Source organism: Mus musculus, chromosome 14 (genome assembly GCF_000001635.26).
Source record: "Mus musculus strain C57BL/6J chromosome 14, GRCm38.p6 C57BL/6J".
NCBI classification, from domain to species: domain Eukaryota; kingdom Metazoa; phylum Chordata; class Mammalia; order Rodentia; family Muridae; genus Mus; species Mus musculus.
Genome location: NC_000080.6, coordinates 120,078,611 through 120,094,453, shown reverse-complemented (window position 1 = coordinate 120,094,453; position 15,843 = coordinate 120,078,611). Strand labels below are relative to the sequence as shown.

The following is a 15,843-nucleotide window of genomic DNA, read 5'->3' as shown; positions in this document are numbered from 1 at the left end:
TGTGTAAAATAAGTATTTTAGAATATTATGAATCTATCCTGAAGGTATATCTTAAATCAATATTGCAATGATTGAAACTCACTACCCCTTCACACTTGCAATATTCTGAGGATTTGGATTCTTTGCCTGACCCTCTTCTGCTGTCTTTCATACTTCACTGACTGGCTTTCTCAGCCAGATTCACGTCTCTAGCTTAGAGAGCCCAAGAACTCATTCTCAGCTGCCCTGGTGTCTCCAGGTGCTCTCCGTAAGTCCATGGTACCAAATGTTTTCATGCTTCGATGATTCCAGCTAAATACTTCCACCTTTGCTGATCCCTGGAGAGACAGATTCACCCTTCCAACCACCAGCTGGCACCTTCCTACAGACTCCGAACCTCTGAGTTGGAGAAGACTTTTGATGTCCATATTTCCTACCCCATACCAGTTTGGCCACTATCACAAGCTTTTGTCCAGATCCCAAACCCAAGACATACCCTGACTGCTGTAAAAATCTTGCCTTCAAGAAAGTTGCTTTTACCCTGTTCCGAGTTCTAGTTTCTGCTTAACCAAGTGGCATCCTTCTCAACCCTGTATCAATATTATCTACCAGATCTTTCCTTTCTATTTTATTTTTGTGGTACTAGGGCTTAAACCCATGCCCTTGTGTGTTGACCATTGACCTTCATACAGGGTCTGGCTACCAGGATCCTGCTGCTTGGGTATCATAATGAGCTGTGTGCTTCTTACCAAACTCCTCAATTCACATTTCACATACTGCTTGGCGCCCTCCACATGCTACCCACACAATTGATGTAAATACAAAAATCACATAACTCATTGTCTTAGGGTGTTACTGCTATGAACAGACACCATTACCAGTGCAACTCTTATAAGGACAACATCTAATTGGGGCTGGCTTACAGGTTCAGAGGTTCAGTTCAGTCCATTATCATCAAGGTGGGAAGCATGGCAGCATCCTGGTAGGCATGGTGCAGGAGGAGCTGAGAGTTCTACATCTTCAACTGAAGACTGCTAGCAGAATACTGACTTCCAGGCAGTTAGGATAAGGGTTTCAAAGCCCATACCCAAAGTGACACACCTATGCCAACAGGGACACTCCCTGTTGTATGTTCTAACAGTGCCCCTCCCAGGGCCAAGCATATACAAACCATCACACTTGTCTCTATATCTGTCTTACATACAATAAAATCTGATCATTTTTACTATGACCTCGACAGCCCGTGGCCTGACCTTATCACTTTATGGCCATGTCACCCTGCCCATCACTCCCACTTTCAACACTGGATCAGTGTGTTGCTTTTTACTGTTGTCATAGTCACTGCTATTATTCTTAAAATTAGCATGGAAACCAATTACTTTCATCCTGATAGTCTTATACATACTTTGTTTTTGCCAGTTCTCTCCCACAGACTCATCCTGCTCACATGCTGGCCCTCTTCTCTACCTCCCAGTGTTCTTGCTGCCTCTCATTGAATTCCATGCTGTTCTTCAAACACACCGATTCAGTCATCATTATTTGCTTTGTGTGCAAACTGTAAATTGTGCCATGACTTTTACCTTCATATCACTGGAAATGTTGTCAATGTTTTTGTTTTTGTAATGAGGCTGTCTGAGTAGCTCGGTTGAGATCCTCCACCCCTGCCATTTTCTGCATTTCTATGTCTTGATATTTCCCAGTGTTCTTGATGTGCTGAAGTTTCAGTGCGTTCTTGACTCTTGCCTCTGGAACATGCGCTGAAGAGCACATCTTGTGTATTGTTCATCCATGAAGTCAGTAGTAGGTGCTTCGTGGATATAAGGGAACAGAGAAAATGCCTATGTGCCATATACATCTCATGTCCATAGCCACCCCATGAGTCAGGGAACTGAGGAATGTGGCCCAGAGCATTTATGAGCAAGGAAATGTAATGGGTCCTGCGAATAGAAAGGTCAGTATCATTAGTAGTTACATAAATGTGTGTTTAAATTCTGAGATAACATTTTCACTCCTGATTGGTACCAATTAAAAGTTATTGGTAATAGTCACTGCTAAAGGGGTTGTGAGAAGGGTCATTATTTTACACCATTGGAGAAAGTTTAAATTGCCACTCAAGTAATTTGATAATAAATATTAATGAGAAAAATGTAGACTGCTGGCAATGTGCTTAGATGGCTTCTGTGATATAGATTTAAAACCACACAGCATAGCCTTTGTGCAGATTTTTTGTCTAAAGAAAACTCAGGAAGAGTTTAATATTTGAATGAAATCAGAATTAGGGTAAAAGCAATGATAATCTGAAATTTTCCATAAAATTCACTTTGATAGAACTATGAGTTATTAAATAAAAGAAGTAGAAAGTTAATAAATAGTAACTAATATATATACTTACTATAAATAGTAGCTAGAACTTATATTTACTATACACAGTAACTAGAACTGACACTATAAATAGTAAATAGAACTATCACTTACTATAAACAGTAACTAGAACTCACACTATAAAGAGTAACTAACTAGCACTGGTACTATAAATAGTAAGTAAAACTTACTCTTACTATAAATAGTAACTAGAACTGACTCTATAAATGGTAACTAGAACTATCACTTACTATAAACAGTAACTAGAACTTAGACTTACTACTAATAGTATCTAGAAATGATACTATATAAACTAGAACTGACACTATAAATATTAACTAGAACTTACTCTTACTGTAAATAGTAACTAGAACTTAAATTTATTAGAAATAGTGACTAGAAGCGACACTTACTATAAATAGTAAATAAAACCTATCCTTACTATAAATAGTAACTAGAAAGTACACTTGCTATAAGTAGTAACTAAACTGACACTATAGTGACTAGAACTTACTCTTACTATAAATAATAACTAGAACTTACACTTATTATAAATAGTGACTAGAAGTTTCACTTACTATAAATAGTAAATAAAACCTATGCTTACAATAAATAGCAACTAGAAAGTACACTTACTATGAATACTAACTAAACTGACACTATAAATAGTAAGTAGAACTTACTATAAACAGTAGATAGAACTGACACCATAAACAGTAACTAGAACTTACAGTTACTATAAATAGTAGTTAGTACCAATACTTATTATATAGAGTAACTAGAACTGACATTTACTATGAGTAGTATCTAGAAGTGATACTTACTAGAAATAGTAACTAGTACTTACACTTACTATAAACAATAACTAGAACTGACACTATAAACAACAAGTAGAACTGATATTATAGTGACTAGAAGTAACACTAGAAATAGTAACTAGAACTATCACTATAAATAGTAACTAGAAGCCACACTTACCATAAATAGTAACTATAACACATACTTACTATAAGTAGTAAATAAAACTTACACTTACTATAAATAGTAGCTAGAGCTGACACTATAAATAGTAACTAGAACTCACACTTACTATAAATAGTAACTAGAACATACTACAAATATTAACTAGAACTGAACTGACACTATAAATAGTAGCTAGAACTCACACTTACTGTAAATAGTAACTAGAACTTACACGTCTCCAATTGTAAGCTGGATGATTTTACCAGCAAGTGTTCTGATCAGAAAAGTTCCATAGCACAAGAAGAGACAAACAAATCGAAAACCATAAACACACTTTACGTGGTTCACAGAGATGGAGATATTTGTGTGTACATGCTAAACACATTTACATGCATAGACACCATGGAAAAGACTGTTTGCCTCTTACTGGGAAAATGAAGTGTGAAACCAGAGAACCAGAAAAATGGAGAAGTATTTGGAAGAAAAAGCAGACAGGATGAGGAGGGCAGAGAAACCAGAGAAAGAAAAACAATCCTCACAGAAAGGCCGTGTGCAGACCCAAAGCACACTTTCCTCTGGGAAACTTGGAAAAGATCCCTTCTTTCACTGTGTAGTATGGGCTTGGAGTTCCAGAAGGAACTATTTTAATCTTATGCTGTGAATAATACATTAAAAAACATTAAGGTATTGTAAAGTGACAGAGGTATAAGGACAATTGACAGATAGGCTGCTATGCTGAGAGACAGAAAAGACATGGGTTTGAAATCATGTAAACAGTACGTGCAAGGCAAACCCGCGGTGCTGAGATGGTGGCCTGTGTCAGGAAAGAGGCAGCCAAGGAAAAAGAACCCACTTTAATTATTTAAAACTGGAGTGGTGGTGGGGTTTAGAGTAAAATTGGTTCCATGTGTGATGTAAGATTTGCACTGACAGATGGATATCACTGCTCCAAGAGATTAGGAATAGCGGGAAGCCACCAGCACTCTGTAGCCAGGGCAGTATGAATGTGAAGCCGTTTCAAGGAATTCTACCATAAATTAACTGGACAGGAACTCGGGGTCAGGGTTCTGTTTTTCTTTTCTAGGGGATCTCGTTGCTTGCTCTGGTGGAAGATTTTTTTGAGCTCCGGAGGATGGAGATTTGAGGTTCAAGAGAAGAAGGACGCCTAATAAGGAACACATGGCAACCGGTCAGACTCTTTATTTCCTAAAAAAAAAAAAAAGTCTCTAAATATATTACAGAAGCATAATTGTCTGAAATGCATATGCAGATTGAGGTTGGAACATATTTGGCCTCAAAACCCATGGTATAGAATGCTGGACACAGATGTGCCCTGATGAAGTGGTTGCATTTCCACGGTAAGGATTGCTGCGGGCGTCAGGCAGTGATCTCAAATGACATAAACAGGGATGTGCGTCGGCTGACCTCCAACTCATCTTGGTAATGTTGAATTCCTGAAGGTATTAGAACCATGTTCTGATGGAGGAAAGAGTGATGAAGAACTGCTATGTCCAAACATCTCCCAACCAAACGAGGTCCCATAGTTTGTGGGGCCCAAAGCAAAATGAAAACAAGATGCGTTTGGTTTAAAAATGTGGGAATTTCAAGACAGTAACATTTGAACACTAACCCATCTGGGAGGTCTTTCTCAGTGTGAGACCCAGTACTGCCACACAAGTTGTATTATAGTGGAGCCGACATTGCTTCCAAATCTAAAGCAAACACTAAGGCCCGCCCTCAGGATTTGGTGTAGCCTTGTGCAGCAAATCACTAGGCAACAAAAATCAGAGGTGAGGACAAACCCGGAGTGTGGAGATGAAGACTTTGCTCTGGTGCTGCGAGCCTTGCGTAGATCTACTTAGGAAACAAATGCTAAGTGGTATTGGAAATTATGGCTGCAGGATATTAATGCAAATAGGAAGAATGGTCTTGCTAATGCATTTATCTGTCTCTGCAGGTAATTGGCTGGCACTGTCTAAAATCACATTGTGCATTTAATCAGAGATAATGACTCCCTACTTGCAATGTTTTATTCAGCAGCTTCCCTTAATTTTAGAGGGGCCTTTGGTTGGGAAACATCTCAGGGAAGGGAGAAACATTTAGGTGAAGGTTAAGTGATCTCACAGATCCCACTTCTGTTTGTTATATTTTCATTGAATTCAGACAAATTATATTTAATACTTTGTATTGAAAAGTACAGGGTTCTGTTTCCATGAAAACCACTGTTGTTGATTATGTCACAGGTAATAATTGCATTTCAGACTGTGACTCTTATCTCTGCTTCTCATACACGTATGGGATTCTTTATAAGTGGTTCTGAAATTCAGAAGCTAAGTTTATTTTATGCTTTAAAAGTAGGGAACTGCTACCCCACCAAATGATACTAGTTCTCAGTATTTATTGTTAAACTTCAAGATCTTCTGTTTCTGTATGGACATTATTTGAAGGTACACGGATCTAGAGAGACACCAGCTCATATTAGAGTGTGCCATTGATATGGAAATGTGACAACTTACTAAAATAAAGAGATGTCAATCATTTTGAAGACAGATAAATAGATGTGGTAAGTAAAATATTCCCAGCAGTCTAGCTAGCAATATCTCATTTAGCTTGTGTGTGTGTGTGTGTGTGTGTGTGTGTGTGTGTGTGTGTGAGAGAGAGAGAGAGAGAGAGAGAGAGAGAAAGAGAGAGAGAGAGAGAGAGAGAGAGAGAGAGAGAAAGAGAGAGAGAGAGAAAGAGAGAGAGAGAGAGAGAGAGAGAGAGAAAGAGAGAGAGAGAGAGAGAGAGAGAGAGAGAGAGAGAGAGAGAGAGAGAGAGGATGTCACCTAAGAGGTTGGATATGGACAACTTTGCCCTTTTGGCATGATGGAGTTGTTTGCTCTTTGAGCCCCGCCCTCTGCTGGGCTGCAGGAAGTGGAGAGCCCTGGCCACCAAAGAGGCCCAGTGATGGCAAGAGCTAGCTAGGTTGGACTAGATGGCTCTAGTGTGCTTGTGGTGTCTTAGTTTTTCTGTGTGCTGGGGAGGTAGCTGCTGGAATGGGCTCATCTAAAGTCTATACAATCACAAGTTTACTGTGTAGACATTTTTAAAAACAACAGTAGGAATAGCTGACCCTTCATCTGTTGATAGTACCCTTGTGTGTCTGTAGTTCTAATCAACATTAGAGTTAGAGTGATTCTTTATAGGGAAAAAAAAATCAAGTCCTTCTCAGTTTAATTGCATGCATGTGGATTTATCCAAATTTATTTATTTTTCAAACTCCATAGCATAAATTATATTTCTGGTAGGCAGCAAAATATTTTGACATGTATATACATTGCAGCTGAATTTAGCTCACTACCCAATACGTTATCTTTCCTGGTTACCATTTCTGAGTATGTCGTTTAACATTTCCCAAATCATCTTTATTTATGTTCTGATTTGTCTTTATTTATTCTAATTGGAAAATTGTCATGTTTTGTTATGAAACTCGCTGTTTGATGTCTTTGTTTTGATATATTTATACTGTATATTATGGAATGATTGACTGAAGCTAATTAATATTTCATCCCACATGTCCTTGTCATCTTTATGATGAGAACATGGTAGGTCTGCTTTCTTAGCAATTTGCAGACATAGTACCTGATTAATTATATTCAGTAACCCAGACAACAGACCTCTGCCTCCCTTCTGCTGGCATTCCCCCTTTCTCTTTCAAACCTGAAAGCCACCATTTATTACTCGTGCTTCAATAACATCTACACTTTACAGAGCAGTGAATTCAGAGGCCTTGTGGGTGTGCAGTTGGCCCTTAGTGTGTGTGGAAACAGCTCCATGGGGCCTGTTCAAGAGGGAGGCTCTAACAGTTAGGAGAGGCTTGAGTTGGTCATCTTTGTCACCAACATCAGTGCTAGTGTACACTCCTGCGTTTCAGCAGCACGTCCAAAACAGATGCCAACAAAAAGCCCAGTGAATAGCCAGCACCCCGTTTAGTTTGATAAGTTTATGTTTTAGTTCACATGTGAAATATATTCAATTTACTTCATGGCTTCTACTAAAATTGATTTTGTGGTATAGATAGGGCATGTCACTAAATAAAAACAATCCATGTCTGGTGTGAGACCCCGAGCTTCTTGTGAATGTGGCGAGGTGATAGCGTCCCCAAGGACAGCAGCTGCCATGGGGTTCACCAGTGGTCATGATTCCCCTTCTTACTGAGGGCAACGGAAGCCAGCAGCGTCTTCTCCAAGAGTGTGTTTGTTATTTGTCTCAGCGTTGGGATGACACACCCAACAAGAGACAATTTAAGGGAGGATGTGTTTATTTTGCTTACAGCTCAGGGTCTCATTCTATCAGGATGTGGGAAGGTACGAGAGCAGGAGGGGAAGTGGGAGGCATGGCAGAAGTGGGAGGCGTGGCAGAAGTGGGAGGCGTGGCAGGAGCAGGTCCAACAAGTTAGATCGAATCCCCAGGCAAGAGACAGACCGAGCAGGAAATGGGACCAAGCTATAAAGCCCACAGTGACCCATTTCCTCAAGTGAGGCTCTTCATAAAGACTCGACAACCTTTCTGTCTTAGAGTCTTCATTGTTGTGAAAGAGACACCATGACCAAGGCAACTCTTACAAAGGAAGACATTTCATTGGGGCTGGCTTTCAGTTTCAGAGGTTTAGTCGGGTATGGATCATCACAGCACACAGGCAGACATGGAGCTGCAGAAGGAGCTGAGAGTTCTACAGCTTGATTTGAGGGCAGAAAGCACGGGGAAAAAAAGGGGGCGGGAGAGAACCCGAGTCCGGGGTGAGCATCTGACTGTTGGAAACCACAGAACCCCAATCTGGGTGGGGGTGTCAGTCTGGGTGGGGGGTGGAGAGGGAGCCGTCCGGAGTCCTTGGGCCTCACGGAGGCCAGGGATGACAGGTTCTAGCTCCTGGGCATGGCAGGATGTCACTGAACACCACAGAAGAGCTGAGAACAAAGTGAGGGCCCAGGGTCATCTCGGTCAGCCCCAGGGCTGAAGGGAGAAGGGGGCAGGGGGAGAAAGGGCGCTGGGTGTTTTCCACGATGCCAAGAGTTCTTGGTCGGGTCTGGTGGCTGGAAACCCTGGGAGGCCTTCTCTCGGGTGAGTAGACTTGGCTCTTTAGGGGAAGGCCTATTCCATCATTCAAGCACAGCGGGTCTCGATGAGCAGAGAGAGTCCATGGTTTTAGAGCTTTATTGTAGAAAGGCAGAGAGAAAGAGAGAAGGTAGAAAAGAGAGGCCGGCCATGGCCACGTGGAGAAAGGGGAAAAGGAGGGGGAAAGGAGAGCTAGGGATGAGAAGAGAGGTAGGAGCGTAAGAGAGAGAGGAGGGGCCAAGCAGCCCCTTTTATAGTGGGCTGGGCAATGTTGCAGTTGCAGGGTAGTGTGGGGAGGAGCTTACCTGGCTATTGTCTGATAACTGTGAGGGTGGAGTCTAGCCAGAATGCCAGGAGTTTGGGACATTGTTTGCATGACTGATAGTTACAGGATTATGGAGTTAGCGGCTCTGTCATGTCAGGTGCTTATGTCCGAGGACTGGCTCACTGCTCCATCCTTTGTAGAGTTTTCTAATGAGTCTCAGGAGTAAGCTTCAGTCAACCAAAACACAGGCTGCCTTTCCCAGTCCCACACAGAAGGAGACTGAACCACAAAGGGTTTAGCTTGAGTATAGGAGACTCCACAGTGACATCCTTCCTTCCACAAGGCCACCCCTCCTAGTAGTGCTACCCCCTATGGATCAGGCATTCATATACATGAGTCTATGGGGGCTATTTGTATTCAAACCTGCACAAAACAGTGCCACTGTCTGAGTACAAAGTGTTCAAACAGGTGACCTATTAGGGCACATTTAACATTCAAATCCCAATTGCCAGCATTCATATTCATCTGGATTTTTTTCCTTTTGGGGTGTGTGTGTGTGTGTGTGTGTGTGTGTGTGTGTTTGCACTTGTGCACTTGTACACTTGTGCACGTGTAACATTTCACAAGTGTGAAATATCTTCATTGCACAGAGCACATGCTAATATTATCTGTACATTTCTTGTAGTTACAATAGACGCTTCTGAAGTGAGCACTTGTCTGGATTTTATGTAAGGACTTCTGTTCCTGGCATAACGAAGCAGGGAATGAACTGACCTTCTTATTGTAAACAAATAGATGAAAGAGATGAGGTAACTGTAGTCCCTGTGGTGAGGTAGCTTTGGCAGAACAGCAGCTTTCTTTTTGGAGGCTTTGAGTCAGGCAGGGAAAGAGACCCAAAGGAGGGCACAGCCCTCCCCAGAAGTGAGGCACAGTGACTGTGGGGTAGGTGAAGCACCTAGAATTTTCCATAAAGAAGCGAACAGAAGAGAGTGTTGTATAGAATGAACACCATAGCAATGTGCTGAGAGCCTACTGAGGCACCAAGTACCACAATGATGCACTGTGAACCTACATGTTGGGTTGCATAAGCAGGAAACATGAGCTGGCAAAGAGAGTGTGGAGATGAGCAAACCTCAGAGCTTATAGACCAGGAAACACAACAAATTACAATACGCCAGAGCAGGAGGCCCTTGCTTCCCTTTCAGGGATGCAATAAAGAGGCTCAAAGCATCCATCTTTATTCTTGGGCCTAAGCTAGTCCTAGTGTAAAGGGTGCCACAGAGCGTGCTACTTGGTCCTGGAGGCCTGACTAGGTGTGGCAAAGGAATGAAGACAGGACGCACATACAGAATACCCAGGGTTGGGGTGGCTGTGTTCTCTGCTAGAGTGTATCTACTATGGGACAACCCAGACCTTCTGAGTATACCACAGGTTGAGGGGTTAGGTAGCCTGTATGGGAGCAGCCTCAGGTTGCTGCTGTTGGTATCGGGAACTGATGTGGCAGATCGTCTCCAAACCCAGTGACATTACACAGGGACCTGCACATCTGTTGCCATGGCAACTGCCACACATTCCCAGAATCCACTCGGCTCACCTTCCACCTTTACCTAAGAGTGAATGCGTCACAACCCAAATAAAAGGCGGACCCTTCTGACCTCTGCTCTCTCTCCCTCTGTTTTCCCTTCATCTTCATCGCCACCTTTGCCCTCTTCCTCCATAATAAACCCCCTGTGGAACTGTATCTGTTGTAGTATGTCTGGACTCGAGCTGCGATTCTAATACAACAGCTGAGATCTGGTTGGGTGAAAGAAGCTATAGTTTCCAGGCTTGGCTCCCACTGGCCAATCATTCGTAAACTCTGCACATTGTCAGCGTGCATTTGGACCAGAGGGGGTCTCGCCATCCTTCTGAGACTTCGCTGAGGAAGCCTTGCACCTCCTTGCCTATGCCCATGCTACACACTCCCTCAGGACTTCATCTGCTCTTTATACATTCAGTCAAAGCTTTCACCCCAGCCCACATAAGCGTGTTTTAAAACCACTTAAATGAGATTTTAAAATGAATCTCAAAACCATCTGTTGGCCCCAAATCAGAGCAACATGTATTTGTTATTTTGTTGTTGCTGTTGCTGTGACAAAATACAGCTTAAGGAAGGAAGGGTTTATTGTAGCTGATGATTTGGAGAGCAGTGCATCACAGAGGGAAGACATGGAAGCAGGTATGGTGCCTGCTGTGCCAGCAAGGGTGTGCAGCAGCAGCTCGGCCATGTCCCATTAGCAGCTGGAGAGTGAGCAATGTTGTTTACTCTTTTCCCCACCTTTATTCATCCTGGGCCCCCAGAATGCCATCAGTTCATACACTTTAAATGAATACACCATAGAGTCTGAGAATCCCAATCAAACTATAATGACCAGATACCCCCAAATGAAAAAAGACAAGAAAAATTAAGATACCATGGATAACTGCATTGAAGAAAACACTGTGGAAGGTACTGTAGTGTCTACAGCAAAATAAGAAGTCCTGTGCCCTGTGTGACAAATTACCCGGTAAAAAAATGGGGAAAAACTCGTTTTTTGGCTCACACTTTCAGAAGGCTTAGCTGCGGTTGCCTCACTCTCTGATGTCAGGCAGAACATTTTGGTGGGGGAGGGGCATGGCAGGGACAGAAAGCAAGAAAAGGAATCTGGAGGGGGCCAGTGCCAAAGCATAGCATGCCAGCGAGCATTTCCTCCGGCTAGGTCCTACCTCAGTTTTCCCTTTTCTCCCACTATCACCATATTATGAGGCCATCCTGCTAGTGACTCATTGCTTAGGTCAGCCTCTTATCACTTCGCTTACCACATCTACCCAAACATGCAACTTACGAGTATGCTGTACTCAGTTCATGCTCCATGGGATCCACTGACTCCAGGCTCAAAAAGCTGAGCCTCAACGTAAACTCAGGCATGATCCCTCTCTTGAGGGAGACCTGCTGTAACATGTAGAAGTACATTTGAGCTATGTGACACAACTGAGCTTATTCTGCACAGACTTCTACCTGACGATGGGTGGTAACAGTGTGTAAAATGGGTCATATTTTAAGTCGCCAGTCTGAAAAAAAAAACTAGTCTATATACAAAGGAACATCACAAACTGTTAAGATATATTATACTGGAGTGACTAAACAAATTGCAGAATATTAGATTGATAGAGTATAATACAGTCAGTAAAAGACATTCTGTGCATGCTCATATGGATATCTCAAAATACTCAGTTTTGAATATGAGAAGAAAGATACAAAATAGCAGATGGATTTCATTCTTAATAAAGATCCCATCTCTGTTTATATGGGTGGATACATTTTTGTTATACTACAAAATGTACAGGAGATTCCTGGCAAAAGCTAGGCTTGGAGAGGAGTGGACACCATGTAGACTAGGGGAAGCAAGCAGAAGGACTTCCAGCTTTACCCAGAAGGACGTACTGCATTTTCGTTTCAAAAATATTTGGATTGAGTGTATCAAAATAGCAACAGTTTTCGATCAACACTCGGTGACAGGTAGGTTCATGCTTACCGTTTGTGCTTGTCTTTATTTTTACACTTCTCAAGGAAATAAACACAGTGAGGTGACTAAGTTTCGTCAGTTTATGGCTATATGTTGTCCAGATATCTGCCTCCATCATGCTGAGAAACAGGACGTGTGAAGCTCTGCCGTCTGCTAGAGAAAGCCCCAGTGTTCATGGACGGTACAGAAGCACTGGTCTCAAGACGGCAAGGCAGGAAGACAGTGAAGGCTTGCTCCTGGCTTTCTCAAACCGATGGTGTCTCTCAGGACTGCTTTATACATGAGAACAAGGCATTTCAACTACTTATTAAGGAATAATCATGTGTGTTCCAAGCTGTCTTACAGAGTGAGTGTGTCGGACAAAGGAGAAACAAAAAATTTGCAGCCTTGGTGTAGCAGGCCCATCCTTGCTAGGAAGAGGAACTCTCATTCCTACTTATTCTTTGTGCAGACTGAAGTTCTCTGACGGCTGGGAGCATATTTTATTGTAAAACTTTGGCTCTGGACCTGCTAAACACAAACTATGGAGGAATTTCCAAACGTAGTCCCTGGCTGTGCACATGCTCCAATTAGTAAATAATTGTTTGATTAAAAATCATTGTGGTACTAAAAATGTTGTCTACTAGAGGTAAATTGACATTTTATTTCCTAATATGGATATAGATAATCCCAGAGATAGGAGAACTTGAAATATTTTTGCTTTATTTGTTAATTTTAACTTATCCAGCATCTATATTGTTCTTCCTAAATTCCAGGTACTTTGTAAGGCACTGAAAATACAAATGTGGAGGCTAAGGTTTCTAGATGCTGTCCAAACATCAAGAAAAAACACATATGCAAACCATTTTTGTTTCAATGTAATGGTAAATGTAACATATTGTGAACAGTTTTAAGCTTTACAAGACAGGACACATTCTCTCTTCTTTACCTCTTCCTCCTTTCTCTCTCTCTCTGTTTCTGACTCTCTGTCTCTCTCAGTCTCGTGTGTGTGTGTGTGTGTGTGCGTGTGTTGAGACAGGATATCAAATATTCCAGGCTAGTCTCAAATTCTCTGTAAAGCAGAGGCTAGCTTTGAACACATGGTCAACACCCCGGTACTGAGTTTACATGACTGCACCACTATATCTGAACTTACATTTTCTTTTTACACAACCATCTCAGAATTTAGCCCAGTATGAAGTACTGCATAATTTGAATTCATAATTAGATTATCTTATTTCCTTTGGATCACTAAAGCAAAATATATCAACCGGGTGGCTTATAGACAATAGCAGTTTGTTTCGTTAATTTCCACAGTGGGACCAGTAGCTTTGCAGAGGCTTCTGTGCTCCTTAGATGTCACCTTCCCATCACATTCATGGTCGGGAAGATAAATATGTTTCCCCCAGCTTCTGGAAGGGCATCCTTATGACACAGTCCTCTCAGAGGCTCACTGCTAAATCCACTGCTCTGGCCATTGGGTTTCACCACAAAGACCACGAGAAGTCCTGAGAGGCAGGAGTGACCGGGGAAGTATAGGTCATTTTTCTAGAATCTGAAGTTATCATGGTTACCTTAGCTAACTGGATGCTTCAAATTAAAAAGGCACATACAAACATTATACATTTAAAATAAACTTTTATGGCTTTCTGTCAGTTCTGACAGAGTTCCTTGGAGCTTCTTATATAGCATCTATAAAGTCTGTTCTGTTTGGGGCTTCAGTGTGTGACAGAGCAGGCTCTGAAGAATCATGACGGCTGTCTATCCCTCTGTTTCTTTCTCCGTTGGCTAGCCTTCCAGTGCTGCCATTTTGCCCCCCAGATTTCCGTTCTATTTTGGCAAATTTGCATAATTTTGAAGATTTAATCTGCATCGAGTCTCAAAAGAAGATTTGAATTTGTTCTTAAAGAAATATATTTTCCACCATATGCTTTTTTTTTTTTTTTTTTTTTTTTTTTTTTGGTAGAAGGTTCAATTGAATTGTAGTATTCTGGCAACAGAAGCCACACACATAATGCATTGATGGGAAAGCAGCCGTATCCTGAAAACAACCCAGCAGAAGTCCTTGCTGGTTAGCTGAAGCATCTGACCAAGTCTGGGGATGTTGGGTTGCTAGATCTGGCAATGGCAGAGTAGCAAGGGAGGCCACCTGATGCAGAAGAGTTGATGCAAAGCCGCTTTGAAAAGAAGGTGATATACGAGGTAGACAAGGGAGGGAGAACACTTACCAGACAGAATAACCCATGAGAAATTATGAAGGTCTCACTTATAATTATTTTTATGTGTATGCGTTTTACCTGTATGTCTGGCTGTGCACCCCGTGCCTGCCTAGTGCTCATGGAGATAAGGAGTCAGATCCCCTGGAACTGGGCTTACACATTGCTCTGAACAACAACGTGGGTGCAGGGAACTGAACCCAGGTCCTCTGCAAGAGCAGTAAGTGCATTTAACTGCTTAGCCACTTCTTCAGACCCTTGAACAAGTATTTTTTTTTTCAATAGAGATATAGCTAGGATTACCAACCTATTCAGTAAGTTCATTGTGCTAGTCGCCGTGTTGTTACTACTCAAGGCACATAAATTGTAAAGAAAAAAAATGATTTTTTTTTTTTTGTTCACTGTTTGGTTGGTTCAAAGTCCAATGTTGGAAATCCCACCTCTGGGTACAGGTAGCAGATGGCAGGACACCTGTGGAAAATTGTGTAGTTACGAAACAGTTACATCTTTAAAAAGACAGAGGAATAGGCCGAGTCCTCAAGATCTCACAGTCCCTTACAGTCTTCAGAGGCATACATTGCTGATGCCCTAAGGCTTTTCCTATTGCTCCTTCTTTGTGATGGTTCCGCCTCCCATTAGTACAGCCCCCATTGGCCCCTCTTTGTAATGGTTCCGCCTCCCATTAGTACAACCCTATTGGCCCCTCTTTGTAATGGTTCCGCCTCCATTAGTATAACTCTGGGGACCAAATCTTTTAACATGCAAACCTCTCGGGATAAATTCAACATCCCAAGCACAGCAGTAATTAACGGAGATAATCAATGTGGCTGTTCTTTTCACGAGCCCGTTATTGAACATACTGTCTCGACAAAGTTAACATTCGATCTTACATGGACATAAAGGTGGGGGAAGGAAGAATTCAAAAATCGAGGAAGAGAAGGAGGAATTGCCCATAGATCAACTCTGAGTAGACCTTGTCTGCAACAATAATTCTGCTGATATAATAACGTGGGCATGCTAGGTTTATCAGGGCCTCTTCCACCTCATTAAAATTGAAAGTCACCAATTTTAGAATTATTTGGCTTATTCATGAATATATTCAACACACATGGCTTCAATCCTTCTTGCGAAGTATACTTTATTTAAATATATGAGCACTGTATTTATCATAGTCACAATTTCAATATTAAATTCTTAAAAATACAAATGACTACTATATTATAATGATATTAATTTTTAAGAACCTTCCCAGAGAAAGTGGCACTTAGCGAGAGGACTCATATGATTTATAGAGTTATTTCTATCAAATTATTAAATAATAGAAGTAGAAGATGTCACGAAGTGTATTTTTTTTTCTTTTACTGAGAAACTGCACACGATTTTACAGTGGTTATAGAGCAAGACATTTCTACACAGACTGCTAAGTTTAGATTTTTTTTTC

General features: G+C 41.6%; 1 long non-coding RNA gene across 2 annotated transcripts in view; it reads left to right on the top strand.

The window, feature by feature from the left end:
- Gm4681 overlaps window positions 1-4,511 on the top strand; it is a 52,183-nt gene extending 47,672 nt beyond the window's left edge. The window contains exon 7 of one of the 2 annotated variants that reach the window (XR_001781467.2): window positions 4,388-4,511. This is a non-coding gene — a long non-coding RNA (predicted gene 4681). The remainder of the gene's footprint in view (window positions 1-4,387) is intronic. The other variant, XR_003951033.1, reaches the window with a different exon arrangement.
- The last annotated feature ends 11,332 nt before the right edge of the window (window positions 4,512-15,843 follow it).